We start from the raw sequence: 17971 nt of genomic DNA on the forward strand, positions 1-17971 counted from the left end.
TTCCTTTCATTCTTCTTTCGCACCAGGATGAATGTTCTCGACTAAATCATGCAACTCATTGTAAGAGTTAATAGTTGCGGTACCAAATTTTGCTTTTGATTCACAATGAAAGCTCTAAAGTTCACCTTCACCCAATTTAAAGACTTTGGAAGTATAAGTATGGTCACGACAAAATGATACCACTGAAGAATTCATATCACAAAAAGGTCAATTCTTATAAAAATAATATGTAGATGTAATGAAATTCCAATCAGAATCCACATGGGATCTTTTTTAGAATTAGATAAACTGACTTTTAGGTTCATACAGAACTATAACTCTCTAAAAATCGCCAAGTTTGAAAAAACTAGTGGGGGCAACTTGCTTGACCAGTTGATAAAATTTTCAATAAAGTGCCTGTAATCCTCCTTCTCCTCCACTTCATCCTCCTCATCAGGAGGCCAACAGGCCAGTGGCATAGAAATAAACAAGCAGAAGTAGTATGGAACCTAGAATCAGATCCAAGTATTTAAGGAAAATTAACATATGACAAAGATGGTACTTCAACATAGTTGAAAAGTATGTGCTTTCTTTAATAATAATTCTGGGAAAACAGGCTCTCCATCAGGAAAATTAGAACCATATCACACCATTCCATATACAAGAATAAATTTCAGATATATTAAAATGTCTAATATAAAATAATATAAATACTGGGTAGGAGAACCTTTGTATGACCTTAGGATGGGAACCTTTGTATGACCTTTGTATGACCTTTGTATGACCTAAAAAGCAACACCGGAAATCCAAAAGAAAAGAGACATAGAGGGACGGCCGGATGGCTCAGTTAGAGCGCGAGCTCTGAACAACACGGTTGCCAGTTCGATTCCCACATGGGCCAGTGAGCTGCGCCCTCCACAACTAGACTGAAAACAACGAGCTGCCGCTGAGCTGCAGGAGGGGCGGCCGGATGGCTCAGTCGGTGAGAGCGCGAGCTCTCCACAACAAGGTTGCTGGTTCTTGGAGCTGAGCTGCGCCCTCCACAACTAGATTGAAGGACAATGACTTGGAGCTGATGGGCCCTGGAGAAACACACTATTCCCCAATATTCTCCAATAAAATTAAAAAAATAAATTCTTAAAAAAAAGAAAAAGAAAAGAGACATGTAAGTTTGGCTACATAAAAAATAAAATAATGTTAGGAAGATGACAAAAGTTCTGGAGATGAATGATGGCGATGCTTTCACAACAATGTGAGTTACTTAATGCCACTGAACTGTGCACATAAAATTGTTAAAATGATCAGCTTTATGTATATTTTAGTGTAATGAAGAATAAATAAATAATGTTGGTTTGTTTTTTTTAAAAAAAAGCACTACAAGCAATAGCAACAGATAAATAAATAGCTGGGAAATATCTGCCAGAATTATGACAAATTATGACAAATACAGGATTATAGCCCTAATATCAAAAGAAGCTTTATATGTTATGAAGAAAAAGACAAATCTGTGGGAAAACGGGCAAAAGACATAAATAGGTAACACACAGAAGAGGAAATACAAATAATCAAGTAACATATGAAAAGATAATCTCAATGGGATACTATTACACATGTATTAGAATGGCTTAAATTCATAAAAAGCTGACAACACCAAATGCTTGTGATGATACTGAGCTACAAGAACTCTCATTCATTGCTGGTGGGAATGCAAAATGGGAGAGTCACTTTGGAAGACAGTTTGGAAATTTCTTATAAAACTACACAGAGTTGTTCCACATTATCCAGTACTCACACTCCTAAGTGTTTACTCAAATGATTTGAAAATGTATGTCCATACAAAAACCTGCACACAAGTGATTATAACAGCTTTATTTATAATCACTAAAAACTGGAAGCAACCACGTTGTCTTCCTATACATAAATGGATAAACAAATTGTGATACACCCATGGAATGGAATATTATGCAGTAATTAAAAGAAATGAGCTATTGAGCCACAAAAAGACATGTATGAAACTTAAAAGCATATTGGTAAGTGAAAGATGCCAGTCTCAAACGGCTACATACTATATAATTCCAATTATATAACATTCTGGAAAAGGCAAAACTATGGCGATAATAAAAGATCAGTGGTTGCCAGGGGTTCAGAGGATATGTGGGAAGGTAGAATGAATGAAACACAGGCTTTTTTTAGGACGGTGAAACTATTTTCTATGATATGGATTTGTGACATTATGAATTTATCAAAACCTTAAGCACAGAGAGTGAACCTTAATATACGCAAATTTTAAAAAAATCATTGAGGAGATTGGGGAATCATAGGATAGAATGCAGACTCTGACAAAAGAACCTATCACAATGTGTGAAACAACCTCACTGAAGGGGGAGAGGGGAAATGTACTGACCTAAGTAACTCTGTAAATAGGTAGAGTCTGTAAGACTAAAGGTACTACACATAAGCCCTGTATTCTTATTGATAAGTTGTTTTCCCATGGGGGTATAGATGAACAATTCTGACACTGCTATGTATGTATACTGCAACAACAATGAAGTAAATGAGTGCCGGATAATGGGAGCCAGGTTTCTCCCTGAATATACAGATAAGCAAGGAGAGGAAACTAGCAGAATCCATGATCTAATCAACCCATTGGTTTGAGTTGGAGACCTCAGTATGAACTCATCATGTTTAGCTTAATATAGGTACAGACAACTATATGTAAAATAACTGTAGATACGTTTCTATACATGTGTTGGTATATACATAAACCATGTTTCCCCGAAAATAAGACCTTACTGGAAAAATGAGCCCTGGCATGATTTTTCAGGATGACATCCCCTGAACTTAAGCCCTAATGCATCTTTTGGAGCAAAACTTAAATTAAGACGCGGTCTTATTTTCGGGGAAACACAGTATATTACCTTGCTCTGTCAGCTGAAAGGGCCTAGAAGCAACCACACTGCAGTAGCAACAAGTACACCTAGTGCTCAGATCTTGGTTTCTAACATCATTCTCCAATAAGTGGAACCAGGGCTCCTTGGAGAAAATGGACAATTCTAGATAGGGCAGGAAAAGTACAATATGAGCCTGGAACATCTTGTAGTGCCAAGATGCTAAAACAAAAGCAATTGTTTTTGATGGGGGACACAAATATCCATGAGTCCATACTGATATGAATGACTGACTGACTGAATTAATTAATTAGGGAGAATAAATAAATCTCCTATGTAGAAGAATTCTAAATAATTTTGTATAGCTACTCTGCCTTCAAGGAGGAGAGCCTAACTCCCCACTCCTTAAGTGTGGGCTACACATAGTGACTTCCTTCCCAAAAAGTACAGCATAGAGAGACAGAAAAAGAGTAACTTTATAGTGGAAAAACCTGACAAACACTATCTCGGCCAGGTGATGCCTTCTTTCCCCAAACCCATCACCCCAGTCTAATCATGAGAAAAACACCGGACAAATTTCAACAGAGGGGCATTCTACATCTGACCAGTACTCCTCAAAGCTATCATGACAATCAAAAACACGGAAAGTCTAAAACTGTCATAGCCAAGAGAAGACTAGGGACATATGACAAGTAAATGCAATTTAGTATCCTAGATGGGATTCTGGAACAGAAAAAGGACATTAGATAAAAATTAAGAAAATATGAATAAGGTATGAACTTCAGTTAATATAGTGTACTAATATTGGTTCATTAATTGTAGCTAATGTGCCATACTAATGTAAGATGCTATTAGGTTGGTGCAAAAGTAATTGCAGTTTGGAAGGTTAAAAACAATTGCAAAAGCAGCAAGTACTTTTGCACCAACCTAGTAATAATAGGTGAAACTCGGTGCAGGGTGTATGTGAATACTCTATATGACCATCTCAATTTTTCTAAAATTTAAACCTTTCTAAAAATAAAATCTATTGAAACACACACACATACACCTTTTACCCAGCACATCACTTTTGGAAATATATCTTATATAAATAAAAGCACTTTTGCATAAAATTATATGTACAAGGCTAGTTATTGCAGCATTGTTTGTGGAGGCAAAAAAATGGAAACAACACAAACAAACAAATGTCCTTTGATAGAAGAGGATGGGTTAAATAAATTGTGATATCGTCAAACCATGAAATAGTAAATAATATGCAGCTACTAAAAAGAATGAAATGAATAGAGGTCTCCCTATTGACCTAATGAAAATGACGTATTGTTGAATGAAGAAAGCAAATTACTGAGTAATTTTATAAGAATATATGAAAATGGAAAGTATATTAAATATATGCAAAATTATTCTATTTTCACATATTCATTTATTGTATATTATTATTTAAAACATATGCTGAGCCCTACTCGGTGCCGGACATTATTCTAAGCTTTGGATCACAATATTTAACAAAGCTGACAAAAATCTCTGCTCTCCGGGAGGTCATATTTGAGCATGCTAGATGGTGATAAGTCTTAGGGAAAGAAAGAAAGTAGGTGGGGGCGTAGCATCGTGGGAGGGTGCAATTTAAAACAGGATGATCAGAGAAAGCCTCATTGAAAAGGTGACAAATGAAAAAAGATCTGGAGAAGGAGAGGGTCATGAGGATATCCAGAAAAATGTTCCAGGTAGAACACGGGAACTACCATTCCCGAGGCTCTTGTATAGGACCCGACTGGAATGTTTGAGAACAGCAAGGAAGCCGGGGTTTTAGCCACTTCTTGTGTCTCGCTTCGCATACTTTCAGTACATCTTTTAATTTAACCATTGCTGCAGCAACCAGCTTTGTGCAGGCGTAACCTGCAGCCCCTCACCTCAGCTGCACTCTGTATCTTTGGGGGTGATGAGGTGTGGGATGGTGGGGGGATGATTCTAACATGCAGGAGGTCATACTCCATGCAGGGAACCCTTGACCAATGGGGGACAGGGAGTGGTGGGTAAATGCTCCCCTCCTCTGGTCCTTGAGCTCCCAGAGAGACCTGGCAGGATTAGTCTCTGTTTCCTCTGGCAGTGGCTTTTCCTCCTTCCCTATTTTCCTCTCTCTTGTCCCCTACTCCTGCTCCCTAGTCTCACTTCCCAAAATAAGCTACTAAGAGAGTCCCTTATCTCAGACTTTACTTTCTGGTGGTGCACAGGCTAAGATTGCTAAGACAGTTGGTACCAGAAGTGGTCCTAACTAGCACATCTACAGAATGGGATTCCGGAACTGGACCAACCACCAGACAGATGGCAACAAAGCCCCTACAGCTGGTGGTAAGTAGGCAAGAGGCAGCACTGCGGAGCTGCAGCAACACAATTACCAAGACTTTCATCTATGGCGGTTTTGAATGAGGTGCAGGTAGGCCTATGCAATAGCAGTGGCACACGAATAGCATGGGGCAATGGCAATTATGGGGATTACTGAATGAGCTGGCTTTACTTAATACCTTCAGTTCACTGAAAAAGGAAAAGAGGTAATGATAGGTTCGAGTTAGCCACCCACCTGTCAACCATGGGAGTCAGAAGGCCTTGATGGCGGTAACTACAGAGACATTTATCTTCTGCAGTCATTGGACAGATTGCTAAAATCAGGCTCAGGACTTAATTTTAAGAGTGGCAGAGATAAAAAAAAACAACAACAATGTACAGCCGCAACAGGCCTCTTATCTCCAAGTCAGGGCTCTGATGAGAAAGAGAAGAACCCAGTGGTCTGGGATAGGGACATTTATGGGGATGAGCCTGAGAACCTTAAACCCTCAAATTTCCCTCACCTCTCTGGGTTGGGAGAAGCAGCCTCTCTGCCCGTTTGCCAAACGAAATGCTTGCTCTCACCGGAGACCTGAACATACCTCACTGAGGCACGTGCCTCCTGATTGTATCCCTACCTCCTCCCAGGGCCCACAGAGGTTGTAGCAGTGCCTGAGACAATATGGTTCATGCTCCAGGAGGAAATAACTGTACTCAAAGAATTACAAGACATGCTTCATATGTACCAGCTGGAATCTTGAAGGTGCTGGACCACGGCAGTGGAGAAATACAAATGGTTTTAAATGGTTTTAAAATGGTCTCTTCATTATATTGTAAAACCAAGATAGATATTTTGAAGTTAGTTTCAGAGAGCTAGTTAATACATCAGCCTTGGGGGGCAGCTATTTTCAGTATTTAAAAAAGCTGTTTAATTATTACCACCGTTTCCAGCCTAGAGCGGAATAGTCGGCATCCATCATGGGATAGCTGAGGAATCATTCTTTAACACTAGCTGTGGTAAAGGAAAGCTGCCTCGATTCTGTATTTCCTCCAAATGCTAAGAACCCCAAAGGTAGGTACCCTGGCTAATGTTTTGTTTCAGGGACAGGTAGAGAAGGAGGGAGTGTGACATATGGAGTGGAGGAATACTGAAGAAACTGGAATCATGGGTGGAAATTTTGGGTGCTACTGAACTTTATTTATTTTAGGTTTGCTGTAGATAGCATGGATGGAACAGAATGTGCCAGACTGGTCCTCTGGCCAGAGACCTTGGCTGTGATCTCTTCTAGAGTCTTCTCTAAACCCAGCACAGGCTAAGGGTGTGCACAGTGGATGCTTGATCTGTTTTATTGTGATGAATAAAGTATATGAAAAGTACCAGGAAAGAAGCAATCGTACAAAAGTGATCAAAATGAACATGAACAATGACACAGCCAAAAATTAGTGCAGCAATGTACTGTTAGTTATAAAACAAACTGTTTGGGCCGGCCCAGTGGCTCAGGCGGTTGGAGCTCCGTGCTCCTAACTCCAAAGGCTGCCAGTTTGATTCCCACATGGGCCAGTGGGCTCTCAACCACAAGGTTGCCAGTTCAATTCCTCGACTCCCACAAGGGATGGTGGGCTCTGCCCCTGCAACTGAGATTGAACATGGCACCTTGAGCTGAGCTGCAGCTGAGCTCCCGGATGGCTCAGTTGGTTGGAGTGCATGCTCTCAACCACAAGGTTGCCGGTTCGACTCCCGCAAGGGATGGTGGGCTGAGACCCCTGCAACTAGCAACGGCAACTGGACCTGGAGCTGAGCTGTGCCCTCCACAACTAAGACTGAAAGGACAACAACTTGACTTGGAAAAAAAAAGTCCTGGAAGTACACACTGTTCCCCAATAAAGTCCTGTTCCCCTTCAGAAAACAAAAACAAAACAAACAGTTTGGTTTCTATGTGTGGTGATAGCATCAGCTGATTCAGAAAGTCACCTTTCATTATTCTAACAAAAAGAAAAATAAAGTTCAAAGATTTTCAACCTGGCAATTTTATCCAACAGCATTTTTATGATAGTGCTTTTCAAGTTAATAAATAATAAAGAATGTTAATAATTAGCAAGAAAATATGCCTGTTGAAAGTAAATTTGTGGCCTGAAACATAAATCCTGCCAAATAAAAAAGTGAATTAAAACATTTAAAAAAAATTTAAAGTGAAAGACTCAAGCCTGGCTCGTTTTTTAAAATTTCCATTCCATATAAAAAGTACTACTTTCTAGTGTGGCTTGACTGTTCTATAATAACTATATGCAACACAGGCTGTCTACCTATACATTTTATTTGCTGGAAATAAAAATAATTTAAGTGGTAAAAAAAAAAAGCAATAGCAAAATTTATTTTTCGTCCCTGTGCATTATAAAATCACTTTTTCTGCCTCCTCCTGCTCTATATTTTATCTTCTGGAGTCTAAGAAGTGTGTCAGGATGTGTGTAGGGGCATTTAGGGCACTGAATGGTGGTATGTGTTTAATCTTGATTTCTGCTTCTTTTGTTCTTGAAGTATTTGCGTAGCAGCTTTATTATTTAGCAGTTCACTACACAGCAGGAATACAATCTTTCTAAATAAACACCTTATGAGCTAAGGCAAAAAATCTTCCAATAAACAAACAAAAAAGTCTGTTACTATTTGCAGTTAGAATGTTATCTTGTAAAAATAAAATTAAACAGGTCTCCACTTGTTGAACAAATAAAGAGAGATGATGATAAGGGGATTGTTTGGTTTCTCTCACCATGGGCAAGGGAATGCTCTGCTTTGTCTTCTACGCTGTTGACGACCAGTTTCCATAAACTCCCAACATCTATCTGTATATTAGTAATGGGCAGTGAGGGGCCAGCTCTGCCAGTCCACTGAGAACATCTACACATAATGAAAAGCTGTATAATCCGAGGGCCCAAAATGGAGCCTGCAGCCCAAACACGGTCTACACATATATGTTGTTTGGCTTGAATGGTGTTTAAAAATTTTTAAATTACTTGTCAATGCTTTAAAGTCAGATTTCATTCTCACTAAAAGGGAACTGGGGCTCATTGCAGAAATGGTTGATTCCAGCGATGAGGCAGGATGAGCCTGGGACATTTTGTTGTGCACATTGTAAAGAAGTACTCAAGGAATGATGGGCATCTGTCATGACAATGGTGCTAGATTCAAGGAGCTGCAAGCGGCCAAAGGTGTGCAATTTGAGAATCAAGAAGAAGAATGACAGTGATGGTCTGTAACATGTTGAATGAAAGAAGAAGATCCACGAATTCACAGTGATACTAAAAAGTAAATGTATAAGGTGGGGGGGGGGTGAAAGAAAGCACTTTTTTTACTGAAAAAATTATAATTGATGTTGAAAGACTTGTTGAAAATCACCATTTTACAATAACTTATTATAACCAATTGAGGCAAGGATCATTGGGTAAAAGTTGTTGAGGAACAAGGTAGTCACACAGTTTCAAATTATAACCCCACAGATTACTTATTAATTATAAAGGGGAAAGTGTTTCTTTACAGTTGAGAAATATGGCAAACTCATCTTAACCATGAGAGTAAAACTGAAAGCACCAATTATGGGACCAACAGACATCATGTACTTCCTGATGAGAACTAGTGTGATGGACATATCCTCACTCATGTAGTGTTCCTGCTGAAAAATTTACCCTGTATCAAATCATGTGGAAACAACTAGACAACCTATACTTTGTTGAGGCACATTCTGCAAAAGAAGTGGCCTAGACACTTCATAAATGTCGGTATTATCAAAGACCAAAAAAAAGAACTACAAAGTTGGGGAACTGTTTTAGATTAGAGGAGTCCTAAAGAAACAGAACAACTAAATGCACTGTATGGTCATTGATTAGATCCTAGATTAAAATATATATGTGTATATATATATATATATATATATATATATATACATATGGTTATATATCTAGTTATATAACTATTATTGGGACAATATAAAAAATGTGAGCACAGACTGTATATTATATAATAGTATTGAGTCAATGATAAATTTCTTGAGTGTGGAAATCATATTGTGGTTACAAAAAAGAATGTCTTTGTTCTAGGAGATTCACACTGTACACTTAGGAAAGTGTTTCATCCAAAAAAGTGTGTGTGTGTGTTGAGTGTGTGTGTGTGTGTGTGTGTGTGTGTGTGTGTGTGTGAAACAGAGACAGAAAGGAAATGAAGACTTTTAAAAACTGATTAATGAGCCTAGTTAAGAACATGCAGGAGGTATTCATTGTATTATTCTATATCCACTTCTATATATTTTGAAACTTTTTTCAAAACAAAAACTTGTGTACAGTGGAGGGAATCCAGGAGATTGTACATAAAATTCTGATTTCTGGCTTTTCAAAGAAAGACTCTGAAAATCAGCATGCTGGGCTTGCAGTCTGCGGAGCTGAGCAGTGGCCCCCCACTTTACATGAGACACGAGACTGCAGTCGCCCTAGACTCCACCTCTTCACCTTGTCTCATTTATGACTCACATAAATTTGCTCATTTATGATGTATCAGTGTGATTTCCCACCGACATTTGAATTTATAATCTCATGTAAACCATAACACAGAATTTTGATCATGGCTAAAATGGTTTTTAGAAACACGTTACCAATCCATTTCAACAAGCCAACTGAACAATTTGAAGAGATGGGACCTAGAGATGAGTACCAATTAGCAACAGCAGGACTAAATTCTTAAAGACGTCATAAGATTTCCCATTGAGACTTTTATTGAGTTGGGGAATATTATTCAATTAACATGGGGGAAATATTCCTTCAACTAATATTGGGGGAAGCAGAAGTGTTTAAAATTATAAAAGCTCTACTTAGATTTCAATGCGAGGGAGCATTTACATGGTACTGTTAGTTTAGTGGAACGGGGCCCTGAGGCCCTAAGAGCACACAGAATTAAGCATTTAATAAATGTGTTAGATAACAGGGAACCCTGCCGGTCATACTTCCCATTGCTCATTACCATCACCAGGATGGTAATTTGCAGTATTTCTGGTCTGCTATTCTAAAGTAGTGAACCTCTTGGAGAGACTGGTGAAGTGCTTCGCCGTCAGCGTCCCTCTGGTCCTAGCACCATGTTTAAGCCCCACCTGTTTTGCCTTCCCACCTGTGTGCTTCTCTTGCCTACGTTACTGCTCTTTTTGACCCTCTATTTTCCTGCCCTTGCAACCTTCAGGTGGTTTGACAGCTATTGGATGTTTGGCCCAAGAGTACTCTGCTGCCTTCAGCAAAAAGTCAGCAAAGCAACGCCAAACAGAGACATAAATCATGGTGATAAGATGGGTCAGGTTCCAGCAGGAGCTTGCCCAAGGTCACCCAATCGCTATGAACCACATCAGAAACAGTAATTCCTAACTGGCTCCCATCCCCGTGCAGTCAAACAGCCCACAGCCTCACTGGAAGGTTACTGAAAGTGAGGAGACAGTAGGAAAAAGGGGCTCTCTGAACACTCGGTGGGTTGTTCCTATTCACAACTAATTAAAATCAAATAAAAGCCCGTTCCTGGCACAAAGTACACACTCAACAGTCTCACTGGAATAGCAGTTCTTTGCAATTCTCATGCCACAACCATACAGATTATTTCAGAGGGCAAAAAATGTATGGTTTGCCACCAACAAAGATGAGAATACATACTCTCACCTTCCCATATGGGCCTTTTTTTCATATTTGTCCCCCAAAGGAGTCTTTTTTACACATTATTTTCCTAATCACCTCCCAATTAAATTGTAAGACCACAAATAAACTGCCTATCTCTATATGTACTGTTTGTATATCTAAGCTTCAGACACTAAAAAAGTTAGACTTTCTGCTTCACACCCAAGAACCAATTTTCATCTTTATGTGTGTGTTGCGTGCCCTTGAGTCAGCTGTGAGTCCTGGTGACCCTGTGAATGTGTGACATCCACAATGCCCTGTCAACAGCCCTGCTCTGCTCCTGTGGACTCTTGCCTAGGGCTTCTTTTACAGTCAATCCGTCTCATATTTGGTCTCCCTCTTTTCCTGCTACCTTCTGTTTTTCCCATTATTATTGTCTTTTCCAAAGAACCCTGCCTTTTCATGATGTACCCGAAGTCAGACAGCTTCAGTTTTGTCATTTTTTTCCTCCAACAATGTTTCAGGCCTAATTTGCTCTAGGACCCACTTGTTCATCTTTTCTGGCGGTCCAAGCTCTCTGTAGAACCCTCCTCCAACATCATATGTCAAATGAATCACATTTTTTCCTATTAGCCTTCTTCACTGTCCAACTTTCACATCCATACATAGCAATTGGGAATATGAGGGCGTGGATGAGCCCTGCCATGGTCTCTAAGGACACATCTTTGTTCTTGCTGATCTCTCCTAATTCTCACATTGCTGCCCTTCGGAGTTTCAGCCTTCTCTTGATTTCTTGGCTGCAGTCTCCATTTGAATTGATGACCAAACCAAGGTACCCAAAACCTTTAACAACTTCAATGTCTTCATTGTAAATTGCTTCTGTAGTCACAGCTTTTGTCTTTCTGATGTGCAAATGCAGTCCTGCTTTGCCACTTTCTTCTTTCACTTCCATCAGAAATCGGTTCAAATCATTGCTACTTTCTGCCAGTAAGATGGTGTCATCTGCATAGCTTCAGTAATACTGTTCTCTGTTAGAATGCTTGTGCTTTACTGTTATGTTTACAGTAAAGTTTTAAATGGGCATCTCCCCCCATGCTTATGCTCATCTTTATTGGTGGCAAACCGTCATTTTTTGCCTTCTAAAATAATCCACAGGGTTGTGGAATGAGAATTGGTAAGAACTGCTATTTCAGTAAGAATCTGCACCCAGGCTTCCATGGAAGCCATGAGTACCCCAGCTAAGCAGGGCGCTGGAGCAAGGGCAGGATAAACCTAAGGCCAGTCAACGTCATCGGGAGACTTCAGAGTGTGGTGTGCGGTGTAATGTGATGGTTCTGATGTGTGGGAGCATAGGACATGGACTTGGAGACAAACAGAACTGTGTCTCCATTTCAGCTTACTAACCAGAAGGCCATGGCAAATCATTAACCATCTCAAACCCATCCCGCACCTTCTAAGGCTGTATAAGTGTAATCTGTGTATCCGGGATAACAATACAAGGTACTTGCCCAAGTCTACCGGGTGACCAAATGGCAGTATGTGATTTCTTCTCCTGCTGCCTCTCATTATTCTCGTCTTCTGGAGGGTGGGTTGTCAAAGACAATGACTTAGCTACTGCTTTCAGCCCTTGATTGACATCAGTCTGATCTACTAGAAGGTCCCTGCCCCAGCTGCCACACTGCAGAAGGTCTGCCCAGGCACCTCAGAGGAACAGTCCTGTTCTTCACCTCCAATCCTCTGGGATCGTCTACTCTTTCCACCACTGTAGATTGGAATTCTTTGCTTCCTCTTCTAATTGTTCTACCATTTTCATTCCACAGAGAGAAGGTTCCACGTCACAGAGGCTTGGAAACAGTACCACAATTATTCTGGGTTGGTTGGTTTGTGTCTGTTTTGAACCACATAGGCCTTTTTTTGTTGGACACATTATTGTTCCCCAGGGGGCTAGGCTGGGTTCAAGTACAGTCTCCTGCTTTATGCAGAAATAATGTCCATGTCCCTTCACAGGGCCTGTGATAACTCAAGCCTGTTGTGCTAGACTTCTTGATTTAAGGTGATTTTCTTTCAGGGACTTTGTCTCTCTCTGTAATCTGGTTTCTGACATGACCACCCCACCTCCCGTTCAAAATATCTTTATATACTTGAACCCTAGTTATGAAAAGGGGTTGAATTCTTTCCGGTAGCGTTCATGGGTCATATGCAAATCAAATGATTTCAGACATGTTGGTGGAATTAGTTCTACAGCCACACTTTGGAGATAGCTGTGGTTCCTGTTACATAAAAATTAAGGATAGTGTCTATAAAGAACCTAACAACATTCCAAATAACATAAGAGGTAGCCTAATCTCCTAGTTGGTCCACGAATTGGTCTTTTATTATGCTGGTAGGGCTATTTTTGGTCACAGTCCAGTTAGTAACTCAAGGTCATGGCTTTAGCAATTCTTTCCTTCCAGCATCATTCCCCCTTTAGTGGACTAATACAGATACTTATTTATACTATAATAAAAACAACACACACTCTCTTGACCCCCCCCACATCCTTCCAAGTGCCTGCTGCCCCATGACTCAGGTTTCTTTTATAACAGAATTCCTCAAAAAGAATTGTCTGTATCACTATCTATCTTCATTTTGCTCCTCTCATTCTCTTGAACCCTCTCTGATGAAGGTTTCATTCCTACTACTTCACCCAAACAACTCTTGTCCAGATCTCAGATGAGCCTCCTATTTTCAAAGCCAATGGATAATTCTAAGTCTGTACTAATGGTGACCTTTGACACCATGGATCATCCCCTAATTCTTGAAACAGTTTCTTCACTAAGCTTTGAAGAACATCGCTCTCGGGATATTCCTTCTCAAATGCCACTTCTTGCCTCTCTTGTTGATTCCTCCCCATGTTCCTGACCTCCAGGTGCTGGAGTGCAGAGTCAGGCTTTGGTGTTGGGCTCTCCATTCAGTATGACGACCCAGTCGCATGCCTTTAAACATCATTGCTATGCTGACGTCTCCCAACTTTATATCTGCAACCTGGACCTTTCCCTGAATGCCGGACTTGTATATTTAATTGCCCCTTTAAGCCTCCTTGGATTTGCATCTAAACAAAATATCTAAAATGAAACTCTTGATTTCCTTTCCCCAAATGTGCACGTGGGTCTCCCAATCATGGTAAACGATCTCTTCATTCTTCCAGTTATTCACATCAAGAACTTCCAAGTCATTCTTGATTTCTCTTTCAACCATCAGATTCCTATGTGCTCTTCTCTCAGAATAAATCTAGAATCTGATTACCTCCACTGCTACTACTCTGACCCAAACTCTATCCCTTCATCTTGGATTACTCCAATAGTCCTTCATCTGATCTTTCTGCTTGTGGAGCTGAAGCAACCAGCAGCTGGAGGAATCCTTCTAGGATATCAGTCAGGCCAAGGCATCCCTCTGCTCAAAACCCTCTAAGGGCTCCCATCTCATTCAAAGTAAAACCCACAGTCCCTACTGTGGCCCCCAAGGCCCTCGTGTCTGACCCCCTTACCTCTCACATTATCTCTTACAACCCTCACCCTTACTTACTGTGCTGCAGACACACTGATCTATTTGCTCCTCCTAAAACACACGACAACATCACTTGATCCTGCCTCGGGACCTCTGTATTTACTATTCCCTCTGCCTAGAATGCTTGGCCCTGGATAGCTGCCTGAGTCATCTCTCAGACATTTCCTTCTAGTCTCTCCTCAAATGTCATTCATCAGAAAGGCTTTTCCTAACCACCCTATATGAAAAAAGCAAGCCCCTACACTCTTTCGCTCCTTATCCTGTTTTACTTCTCACCACTTGACATATCATTGTTTGTTTACTCTCAGTCTCTCCTCACCTTTGAGGGCAGGAGCCCAGAACAGTTCCTGGCACATGGCAGGAGTTCTGTAAAAACTTGCCAAATGAACACATGCCAACTATATTATGCACAGGTATCTTATCAAAACACTGACTGAAAATAATGAATTGTTCCCTTTTTTTCCACAATGGAAAATGAATTTGAGAAAGGGTAGGATAGTTGCTTTGAGCTCAGTTATTGCAGTAAAATTTTATTACTGTCATTAGAATGGAACTTAATTTGTTCTTAAAGTAGAGTAAGATCTGGCTGATTTTAACTGGAGCAGTTGTTTATTTCGTTTAAAAGCCTAATTATGTAACCTAGAAAAACTATGACTCAAGATTAAAACATTAAAGGGCTAACTACAGTAGGACTTCTTGGTGAAGGGTGAATTATATTTAATTTAGGAAGCAATTCATTAGTACAAACGTTGAGTTTTTCTCATAAAAATGTCATGCTTTTGTTCCCCCCACAAATGGCATGAAATACTGCTATTTTAAAAGTGTTTCCAACTTTCAGAAAAAAATGTCTTTTAAAAATATTAGCAAAATAGGTGTCTTGATAATAGTTATTGTCTTCAAAAGCATTTACTAATGGATGGCTGCATCTTCATATACACTTTCACACCAAGAATGGAAAGCATTGTCGATGTGCTGCCTTATTACACAATTGACTGCTGGCCAATTCATTCCCATGATCATATCTGCTTAAGAGGAAACAAATGCAATTTTTAAAGGAGTCCATAGCAACACTGGGGAGTTTCTTTAAATCGTTAAATAAACAGATTTAAAAAAACATATCCCAGGACTTCTCTGCGGATGGATACAGGCTAAATTCTATTATATAATTGAAGGGACCATGCCATCCTTTTGTAGTCCGAGTATACTGTTGTGCCAGATACAGACCCTGTGAAGCAGGACATTACCTGATCTGGGGAATCCTTTTGTTCCTAGACAGAGTGCTGCTTGCACGACATTTAGACTACACAAAACAAATGATGTCACTCTTTTCATCAATGGATAGTGAAATGAGAAAAATAAGGGCAATGATACATACACACAATTATACACATAGACTCACACACACCAGGGAAATATATGTATGTAGGGGTTATTGATAGTTGTCAACTTTTCTTTCTTGGGAAGACTGTGCTCTTTTCTAAAATTGTGTCTTTCCTAGTTGGTTTTTTTTAAATATTAAATATCCCTTTTTTTATGAACTGATGGTAACAGTAGTAGGTGGTTTTTTAAAATGCTGACAACCCTATCCCAATCTATAAAAAAAAAATTTTTTTGAAATTTAATTAATCCATGAAATCCAAAAATCTGCAAATAATAACTTTCTAATTAAAAAAAAAAATCTTAGGTCGCTTCCCTTTTTTTCAGGAAAAAGTCAAACTCCTTACCCTGGCATTCAATGCCTTCTCCATCTGGTCTCCTAGTTTTCCTTATTGTTATGGGACCAGTCAGGGGGCAGTCCCTGCCTGTCCTCACCTGCTTTGGCTAATAGGGTCATTGTGGTACTTTCAGCCTCAGTCTTTCGGGCTCCTAGTTCCTGACCTTAGCAGGGGTCATTAAAAGCCATAATTCAGTGAGGGATGTGCAGGGAAAACCCTAGGAACTCAAATTCCCCGAGTCACTGAGCTGCAACCTTCCCGTGCCCACGGAACTATGCTTTGCTCACGCTTGGTATTCCTCCTTGCCATGGGCACTGAAGCTCTACCTTTAATTCCCGTCAGACAGAGCCCTAAAATACTTGCCTATACCTCACCGACTTCCTGTTCTCCGGGGCTAAGTGTCTCATGGAGCCAGACTCCAAACCCCAAAAGCTACCTGGGACCAAGGTGCATCACATCCCAGAGCCAGACTTGTATTCCAGGAAATTGCTCATACCTCCTCCCACTGAACCATGGCTTCCTTTCCTTCCCTTCTCTCTCTGGCCTGTCAGTACCCAGCAGGCATCTTGGCCAAGACTTTGGGGTTATTACCTGTGTTCCTTCAATATATTTACTGCTTTCCACTTACGCATCTTTTCCTAGGATAGACTGTTTGCCCTGAATGCCTTCTCTCTCATTTCATGCTGCCCTAACATTTCAAAATCTAATTCGAATGTGCCTACAAACACTTCATTTTCATTTCTCAACAAGCATTTAGAGGGTTCTCGCCAGGCATGGGGACATAAGGTGAATGACACAGGACCTGCCAAATAGGAACCCAGTCTACCAGGAGTGAGAGCTGAGGGGAAATTCATCTTACTTCCCCCTTCCACAAGATAAGCCTCTGAAAGACAGGGTTGTACAACTTCATATAAACATTGTTTTAGGCACAATGGGGCTCAATAAGCATTTACTGAGTAAGTGGAGAAAATCTGACTTTATTTAATATACCTTCATTTTACTTATTCAGCAAATAAGTATCCTTTCTGTGTTAAGAATATCACAGAATTCTGCAAAGTTAGGGCTTAAAGCAACAGATTTCTACCAAAATCTTGTCTCATCATGTCACGTAGATCAGGGCAATCGACATCTGTGCACTTGATGTGGAGCATGGGGTGCTGGGTGCCTTGAAATCAGGTTCCTGTGCATACAACTCTATCCTTTAAAGCATATCAATATTTAGTTATTAAAGAGAACACGTATGACTGCCTAATTTATTGGCAACACCTACCCTTCCCAAGAGCTTATTTTTTTAAACAATTCTTTCCTATCCAACAATAACATTTATTGGAGGCCTACTATGTGCCAAGCAGTTGATACAGAGATACAAAGGCGAGGTTCCCATCCTGCAGGAACTCAATTAATTCTGGGAGCTACACCTGTAAACACATATTGCTAAAGAGCGATGAGAGGTTTCAGACAGGCATTCATCGGTGACCTTCAGAATCAGAAAGAAACAGAAACAGATTTTCTTTTTTAAAAAATAAATGAACCCTTGAAATACAATTATCACTTTCTCCTCTAGGAATAGCCTGAGAAAGTGAAAAACTGTCCATCAGCCCAAGGGAAATTGTGAGAACCTCTCCCTGGGGAGTGGCAGTAGGATGGGCAAACACTACTGGTCTTACTCCTTCCTAGCGGAGCACTTTGGGAAGGGGGTAGTGATAGTTTGGAAGTGTCTTCTCAGAACAGATAACAAGTGCACGTAAAAAACATTCTAAATCCAAATAGAGAAAGTGTTCTTATGATCCATCCATTTTAATTTATCCAAAGCCTGCTACTTCCCATTCAGGATCCCTGTCCAGAGATAACCCCACATACTCAATTCAGGGGGGGAAAGAAGACTTTTAG

The 17971-nt window shown here is 40.1% G+C and overlaps 1 protein-coding gene across 2 annotated transcripts in view; it reads right to left on the reverse strand.

Annotated features, from left to right (window-relative positions):
- The window catches only part of CDKL1 (cyclin dependent kinase like 1), a 49848-nt gene that overhangs the window by 29862 nt on the left and 2015 nt on the right, over positions 1–17971 (reverse strand). The gene's annotated exons all lie outside the window — the stretch shown is intronic.

The sequence above is a fragment of the Rhinolophus hipposideros genome (assembly GCF_964194185.1).
Source record: "Rhinolophus hipposideros genome assembly, chromosome: 5".
Taxonomy (NCBI): Eukaryota; Metazoa; Chordata; class Mammalia; order Chiroptera; family Rhinolophidae; genus Rhinolophus; species Rhinolophus hipposideros.